Raw genomic sequence first — 9,441 nt, 5'->3', positions numbered from 1 at the left:
GGTGCTAACGAAGGGGGACAGCTTGGTCCAGGGGTCTAATTTTGTCTCTGATAGAGATTGAAAAGAGAGAAGGGAGAGATGATGCTCTTCTTCTTGCTACCCACCATCATCCTCACCATCATTATTATCTAGGGTTACCACCATATTCTGCACTGTGATCTATGGAGTCTCTCAAGCCAATGATCTATGGAGTCTCTCAAGACCATTGGCCTCCTTTTGTGCAACCGCCAGGAGATGAATCTAATGATGGGGAATTTGTGAATGCCAATTCTTCCCAAGTTTTTTGGGGAATAGGTGTCTTTTTGTGATCTGAGTGTGTTTCTACTTATCGATCTTGCAAATACTTGCATTCCCTTATATAGGAAACTGAGTGTAAGGCTACTTTGAATGATTAGCAAGTGAAGTAAGCATAAAGTAGATATTTGGGCAGAACTTTTTGCTCTATACAAGAAAGAATGGCCCCAAAGATTGTATGTGTGGAAGTTCGAGAGTCTACAGTGCAAGAAGATGAAATTAGTTCAAGCATTACCAATTTGTCACTCTCAGATGGGGGATGTGTTTCTATGCCAAAGGCAACAGCAGCTCTTGCTAAAGCTAGCATCTCACCTACTAGCAATGTCCATGATCTTTTAGAGTGCCCAGTTTGCACAAACTCAATGTATCCTCCTATTCATCAATGTCCAAATGGGCATACACTGCTCCAATTGCAAGGTGTGTATTCACAATCGCTACCCAACTTGCAAATATGAACTCGGGAATATTAGGTGTCTTGCATTGGAAAAGGTTGCAGAGTCACTTGAGCTTCCCTAGAAATATCATAGTCTTCGCTATACTGAAGTCTTTCCTTACTATAGTAAGCAAAAACATGAGGCTCATTGTGCTTTTAGACCTTACAGTTGTCCTTATGCTAGTTCTTAGTGTTCAATCACTAGTGACATACCCACTCTAGTGGCACATTTGAGGATTGACCAAAAAGTGGATATGCACAATGGGTGCACTTTTAATCATCGTTATGTTAAGTCAAACCCTCAAGAAGTGGAAAATGTAACTAAAGGTGCTTGACACCTACGAGATGTTTTTGGCCGCATGGGCCTGGGTGACAAGGAGATTGTTGCTTTGTTAGGGGCGCACACCTTGGGACATGCCCACAAAGACAGATCTAGCTTTGAAGGGGCATGGACTAGCAATCCCTTGGTTTTTGATAATTCCTACTTCACGAAATTAGTTATAGGTGAAAAGGAAGGTCTTCTACAACTTCCCTCAGATAAAGCTTTGATCAAAGACCCAGAAGGCCAAAAAGACCACGAAGACAAAGAAGAAAGAATGCCAAAGAAACATGAAGAAGAAAATGCTTTCCGGTGCTACAAACAAATGTTTTGCAAAGTTTTTCCATCATGGATCATGTTTTCCCAAAGTGGATCTTTCCCATAGTGGATCTCAAATTCCCTTAGTAGATCTGCTTCCCATAGTGGATGTAACAAACCCTACCAAAAATGTAAAGTTTCAAGCTTGACTTGACTAAGACTGCCAAAGAGCTAGTCTCCTAGTCCATGTTTGCATGTGGAGGGGGGGGGGGGGGGGGGGGCAAATGCCAATAGGTGTAGGAACTCATCATTTGAGGGGGGGTGTTAAGAATAGCAAATGATGCATGATATGTATGCCCATAAGTGGATTTGTATGGAAGATAGACATATGATGTAAGCTCTAGGAAGAGATGACAAAATCCCATAAGCACAGTGAGGTACAGTAGTACTATCCAAAAGCTATATAAGCATGTACTTGACACTCATTTCACATATATAGTATTATCATTCCATGTCACTCAATATTGTGTTTATGAGTCCAACTTAATATATCTTGGAACCTAATTCACTTGAGTTATAATTATTTATCTTAGTCATATTTTATGTTTATAACCTATGTCTGCCATAGCTAGCATAGCTCTAGATCCATGTTTATCAACATTGGATATCTAGAACAAGGATTTACATGTCACTACACTTTCAGACTCTTTATCATTTACCATAATTTCTTCTTCATCTTCATACCTTGCTCTTGAAAGCATATCAACCGCTAAGAGTAGAACAAATAGTTTCCTAAGAAAAGTAAACAATCTATTTCCACAACAATTGGTTCTCCAATAAAGCATTCCTTATTGAATTACAAAGCTATATATTTAGATTTATCCTAAGACATAACCTCAAGTCTTAGTTTATATACTAAAGTATATATTGTAACGTAAAAGGCCAAATGAAGAGTTTTGTGGTACAAGTTTAAGTGACAATGTGATGCAATTGCTTTATACTTTTACCATATATTTGCAATAGCAACAAGAATAGTCTTGTGCTAAATATGAGTCAATTGTGACAAAAGGAATATAAGTTGTTGAGAGCTAGGTAAAGCTATTTGATGAATAGAATGTAGTGAATTAATTGAAGGTGTATTAAGAGAGATTTGACTTCTTTGGAATACCTACAAATCAGATGAGTCGATATATCATACTGCTTGCAATTCATGAACTGAACCTATGCATAGAGTAAATCTATGCAAAAGAGCATGCATGGGATAAATTCAAGAAAGCATTGAAAGACCTGTAATTTATTAGAGATGCAAGATATGTTTGCATGCACAAGACATATGTATGGATTGAGAGATGGATCAAACTCAAGGCAAAGGCCAAAGTACTGTCCTATACTTGAGGACCCAATCCATGTATAGGTTATGGTGCAATCATTATGTGAGTGCATGTGCTCACATAGGCTATTACATACTCCGGAAATAGCATGACGGATTCCATTTATCAATTGTCCATGAAATATAGCACCAATTGTGATGGGTGGCCACCAATGTCTTCTTGCTCTATGCCTTTGCATTTCAATGGCTTACATTGCTCCTTTTGGACCAAGACTCATCAAAATTGTCTAGTATTTAAAATTGTTGCTATCCAACTTATTAATGTTAAAGCTAGCACTATCACTAGAAGCACCGTCATAATGAGTACAAAATAAAGAGAATATGGGTTGCTATAATTTCAACAAAATAGCACCAAAATTGAGCCAAAAGTGTATGCAAAAGGAGAAGTACAAATAAATTATTGTTGTCCAAAAAATAGAAGCACTAAAGTATGAAATTAGTAACTTCCCTCAATAAAAGAGCTTAAAGTTGAAGTATAGCAATGCTATCATAAAATTGTAGTAAATTAGAACTCAGCTATAGGAAAATGTCCAAAACAAAATGCTCCCACTACTAGAAAAGTTTCGATAACAACCAAACTTACAATGCAACTAGCAATGAGTAGGGAAAAGCATACAACCCTAGGTACCAAATCATGTTAGAGAACTAGAGAAGTGTCAAATACATAAATGCATCTCGAACTAAGTGGTTATGAAGTACATGAGCTAACTTTGCATAAGAGATCTCCAAGCAACCAAGAGATTTACCAAGTTAATCCGTCTCATAAGAGAGAACACCACATAACCAAAAATTAAATGAAAATTAGTCCATAGTGATTAGTAACTACAAAAACAATATTTACATAAATCAATGAGCATATATGAGAGACTACCATAGTCTCTAAAATCCAAATTCTAAATAAAATCTAAAAGTTCTCCCACTCGAATCAAACCAATTAAGTCTCCAAGAGAAAATCAATCTCAATACATATATGTCATAACATTTGGAAACTCAAAGATACCAAATAATACATCTAGGAGTAAGTAAATAGTATAAGAATCCAAGTTGTAAAGAATAAATCACTTGACCATGCAACCTCTACAAAAATGGATGTAATAGCTTGGAGTCAAGGCTCAAGTCTCACAGAATATCATATCTATACATAACTAGTATTGTCAAGCATACATACAATCAAATAGCATTTCCAAATGGCATGTAAGCACAGATTGCACTAATATTCAAAGCATATGCTTGCTTTCACTATTTATGACATCAAAGATCCTTCCAATGGCTAAGAAAAATGAGTTCTTATCGATCCATAAAGTCTCCCCAACCATCAATACATTATCCTAGCATTCAAATCTTAATGAATAAGCATCAGTAAAGCATGAAAATTTAAATTCTTGCTACCCAAACTATGAATAGACCTATCTAGAAATAATAGTCAATGATGAATGGTTTTTTTCCCAAATGATACCAAAGATGGAGCCTTAATAGATCCTTAATAGAATCATGGATATTATCATCGTTCCTCTCATCAAACTCTCCTTCTCTCATGGTCTCTCTCGACTTTAGCTGCCTCTTTGAGTTTGATGTCTCTCTTATAATGATCTCAATGTGTACTAGTTGACTTAATCGCCAAGATTGAGGTGCATTTATGAGAATACGAAATTTAACGATTAGTCATGTTGCAATCATGGTGATGATGATAATATTAAGTTAGAATAGAGACTCTAATTAATGGCAAGTATATCCTACACACACACGCACTCACGCACACACAAATATCTAGGATTGATTCAACCTTACTTTATCTCACCCCCCTCAAGCCTTATTCATGTGGAGAGAGCCTAGGATATTACATCCTCTCCCCTTATAAGAATTGAGATGTCTTCTTCTGGAGAGAAACTGGGGTATCATTTTCTAGGATAAGTTATATAATAGGAAATGTGGGTTTTGGCCCCATCTTTCTTTCCTTGTATTGTAACTCGAGTGTTATTGCAAGTGTAAGGGTTCATTACAAATATAGGGCTTATTACAACCCATGAAGATCTTTCCAAGATTCATATTCATCTTCAGTGGTTTTTATGGGCTCTAGAACCTCATCATTATCTAATTCTAGAAGTAGACTCAGTGTTGAACTAGTGCCACTTTGTTTCTCTATTGGTTCCTTATCTTCTTCACCCAACTTAGGGCAATTGGCTTGGATATATCCTAGCTCATTGCACTGGAAGCACCTACAATTGGGGCATCTCTTTAGAATGTTCCCTATCTCATCGTATTTGTGACACTTTCTTTCTTGGTCTTTTGAGTCATCGTGGTCTTCATTGGCACCGTTAAGAGGTAATTATATTCAAGAAGCTAGTTTTTATTTGCCCTGATCAAAGCCTTGGCTCGTATGAGAGTGTATTGTAGGTTAGTTGGCCTTAGGAACTCTAGATGAGCATCTAAGGGTTGATTCAATCGATGGAAAAATTTGGCCACATGTTGAGTAGTGTCTATAGGCAACACCTATTTTTGAAGTGTTATGAATTGAGAATAATAGGCTTCCAAGCGTAATCCTAGACTAGCACAAGGTAAATAACTCATTCATATTGATAGAAAAATACAAAGATGAAAAGTATATCTATATTTTGGACCTCTTAATATCTTTTCAACTTACAAGGGCTTTGATGATAGTGTTGTCTCAGCACCAGTGCTTCCACTGCAAGTGTGCCTTGCCTACTAGTTGTAGCTTTACAATTGTGGACTTGTTAGTTATACTTGCATCTACCACATCAAAATAATCTTGAAGGACCTCGATTGAGACTTCAGCATTAGTCTTGACATTGGATTCTTTCTTGCGAATTTGGGCAGCTTGATTTTCTTCAAGAGAATTTTCTTTTATTGGAGCTCAACATTCATGGTGCAGAAAGTGCATGGGAACCAATATTAATTATTTAGAGTAAGTTCTATGTTATGACTTTTTATATTTGAGTTTATATTTCAAATTAGTAGGTAAACATATACAAGGTTGTTTACTAATCTACTAATAACATTTCACTTTGATGCTACATGTAATGTGCTTTGGAATATTTTCGACTTTGTTGCCTAGGGTCACTTGAGTCTATCACAAAAGGGATGATCCACCCCATTCACACAAGGATTAACCTAAAAATAAGGTTCCTAAATAATAGTAAATTAAGCTGGTAGTTTATCTACTATCGATTGTGGCAATTACTTGTGCAAATTTACATGGACGGAAGCAAAGTTATGTTGCACTTGGTTCAAAGAGGGTGTGAAATAAGGGGGAGCTAGCATGTTGACCCCTTCTCCCATAAGGCAAAGTCTTACCCCAGCCCCTTAAAATGACAAAAGATCGAATTCGAAGATAATCTTCCTAATGAGAAAAACGTTTCTACCCTTTCTACTTATTCTTAATCTATCATTTTGGAGGAAAATCTCATCTTACCAAGACTATCCAACCATAGGATGGAGCTATTATGGATCTACCCTCTTGCTTCCCTTTTATGTGATAGAAATTTTTAGCTCTTTAATTAATTAAAGCATTTAATTTGTGGAGCCCCAAGAGGAACACCAAGGAAAAGGGGTTTCTACTGCAAGAAAATATATATTGTAACATCAACAACCATCTTTTGCATCTTTTATATGATCTCAACAAACAAAACAACACCAGGAGAACAAGAAATCTTCATGCGACTTCATAGAAACAATCTCCGATGACTTTATCTTCAATAAAATTTAGCATTTTCTTCATATTCTTCATAGAATTCATCAACCAACAAAGAGAACACAAAAGAAATACCACTTTGAATGGAAAAATATCACATATGATTCATCTTCATTGTCTTCATAGTTTTCTCTCACAGTCTGTAACATGTCCCATAGTATTATCCAGGACACATCTTAGCAGTCCATCGGAAAGGATGTCTAGAAAGCTCCGCCCGGCACTCCCACGGAATGTTACGGGTTTTGTGATCTAGTTCTTCCCGCGTCTGCCACGTAGCAGAAGTATCCTGGCCATTCCCACTTAGGATCGACCGGAATTAGGGTTTTCTTAATGGGTCATTAGCTAACAGCAACTAGCGTTAGACCCGAGCGAACTACTTTACGCAAAAACGCCAGGTCCGAAGCGGATTCACGCTACACTTGGTTCAAGGAGAATGGGAAATGAGAGGGATGCAAAGCTCAACCTCTTTGCCATAAGGCATAGTCCCATTCCGTTCCCCTAAAACAATGTAAATCGAGTGAGACGTAACTCTAGGTCATCGTTCTCGTTATTCTTTTTGAGATTTTTGAGAAAAGTTCCCGGCTAACCGGGACCACCCAACCGTAGGACGGACCCATGGCCCATCCTCCGCACTTTCCTTGGTTTGTTTTAGTTATGTAATTATCTAACACATTAATTTGACATATAACAATCAGCTTCTTTAATTAACCTTGTTAAGCACTTGTTCCTTCACAACATGATATTAGTGAGTTTGGGAATCTCCCAATTCCCATTTTTTGAATACTAAAAAGGTGTCACCCAGATAGCATGCCCATAAGTTTCTCAAAACCCTATGATGTGACTTATCATTGGAAAGCACTTGAAAAATGGAATTTATCGAGCTATAGAGTGCTCAATTTGGAGATATAGTGTTGAAGTTATGACAAATCCAAAGATTTGACCACGTGTCCCAAACTTATGGGAAATTCCCATATTCCCCAATATGGTGTTTCACGTAATCTTATCACGTGACATAGAAAAAAACAACATCAAGCAAGTTCTTTTAACATTTCATCATTTTATCTTTGAAATACAAGGAGTTACGCCCATAGGCTTGTCCATAATCTGCCCGAAGGCTAACCAGTAATCTCCAGGGATCACTATTCCAAGCTTCCGCCCGTCAACTAGTATGCCGGCCTCGAGATCCAATCCCGAGTCACGTTAGCCTCTTGTGCAGGACCCGGAAGGCAAGGGATTTACGGCTAGAGTCCCCCCTGGCACCCAAGCGTCCTCCTACTCCAAGTAGAGCTTAACGGAAAGACCTCTCGCGGTGGGTTCGGTCCACGTTCCCGGCGCGGTCAACAACCCCCTTCGTTAGGGTCAGGCAGGCAGTCGGTGGTAATTGAAGCTGCCTCTCCCTTCAGGCCTTTAACCTGAAGTATAGGTACTTATTTAATTTATAATTCATAATTCAAACAGAGCCCTAAAATCTCTAGCAAGCACAAACATTTCCATTAATCAACCCAGTTGTATGGCAAACTGCTAAGGAAATGTTCTTTCTTTTTTTTGAGTGTCTCAGCAGTCGTTCCCAAGGTGTCTTGTAACTTGGCAAGATCCCTTATATTCCGGTGTAGGGCATACCCAACTTGGTTAACCCTAAGGTACCTTAGATATGCTAGTTTCTATTTTACAACTTTTCTTATTTAGAAGGATATCCAAAAATACGTCTTTTTGCAAGATAACTTGCGTAAGGATCTGTCGTCCTTCATGAGGGGTTTTTTTCCCTTTTCTCCTTGTGAATAAATCACAAAATGATTTCATACATGATACGCAAGTCCTGCGATGGAATAATCTGTTTAGATTCTTTAAGCTGACGTATGTCAGGCCTAGGGTTTCTTCATTTAAGAAGCTTAGGGACAAACCCTAGTTTCTTATCTTTATGAATTTATTGTCCCTACGGTAAGGAAAGTAGTCAAGTGTTTAGGGTATGAATGTTTCTATGTTTAGATTGGTTCGGTTATCTTTTGGAAGGTAATCTTAATCGTCTTGTCACGGTTTTACTATCCTTGTGACAATTAACTTTCCCAATCAATATAGTTTAATTTGGCATATAGCATAATGCCAAGGTGATACAAAGAGCGACAATACTCCTTGGGACAAAAAGGCCTAATTGTGAAATTGGTGTATACACACTTTATTAGTCCCAAGTCCTCAAATAGCAAGGGAAAAGTGTTAGTAGAGTGTCATCCAGCAATCCCCCATTACATTTTCTTCCCAAATGAGTTCGTATATCTAATTTTTATACTTGTTAATTCCTAACATTTAACTTCCGTTTTCTTTAAAGATGAACTCATGCCAAATAACAACAATTTCCTGGCTAAGATGTGCAACTAGCAAAGATAATTCCCTAGTAACTTGAGCATCGAAAGAAACCTTTCTTAAATTTAGCTATTTACCATGAATTGTTGCGAAAGGAATAAGACTAATGGTGCAAGATATAATTTCTACTCTTTAGGAATATATTACTATAGTAAATGGTTAATCTTGCTTGTAATTTTATAATGTTTGATGCAATTTGAAGAAAGCTAAGTTGTATACATTGTCATTCATAAGCTAACTTCTTCGTTAAAAATAACTCGAACAAATATATCCTATCCTTAACAATTTTTCTTTGCATGATCAACTTAAAACTGAATTAACACCAAGAAGAAAAAACCTGGCTTTGAGGTGAGATATCCACATGGATGCCGGGAGATGACCCTCCCGCAGCTACACCTTGGACTTTCTTCGGCGGCATCGTAGTTCAAATGTGAGATAGCCTTTTCCTTTTTCTTCTTGGAATTCCACCGTCTTCTCCTTCCTTTTCTTTTACCTTTTTCCCACTCTTCCTCCTTCACTCCCTCTTTTCACTCCCTCTACTTCCCTCCCTATCTTTTATCTCACGGCTATTTCTCCTTTACGGGATACCATACGAGACCATGATGATGAATTGGATTTTTAGGATATGGGAGTGTGTGGACACTGGCTTTTTTGATAAAACTAAGATCACAAAGCTCAAC

General features: G+C 37.5%; 1 pseudogene; it reads left to right on the top strand.

Moving 5' to 3' along the window:
* Positions 1 to 455: 455 nt before the first annotated feature.
* On the top strand, positions 456 to 1,062 carry LOC148037864 (E3 ubiquitin-protein ligase SINAT2 pseudogene; annotated as a pseudogene).
* The last annotated feature ends 8,379 nt before the right edge of the window (positions 1,063 to 9,441 follow it).

This window comes from Lygodium microphyllum, chromosome 4 (assembly GCF_053477565.2).
Source record: "Lygodium microphyllum isolate KBCC chromosome 4, Lygodium_microphyllum_v1.1.10, whole genome shotgun sequence".
NCBI lineage: Eukaryota > Viridiplantae > Streptophyta > Polypodiopsida > Schizaeales > Lygodiaceae > Lygodium > Lygodium microphyllum.
This window is presented reverse-complemented; position numbering and strand designations above follow the sequence as displayed.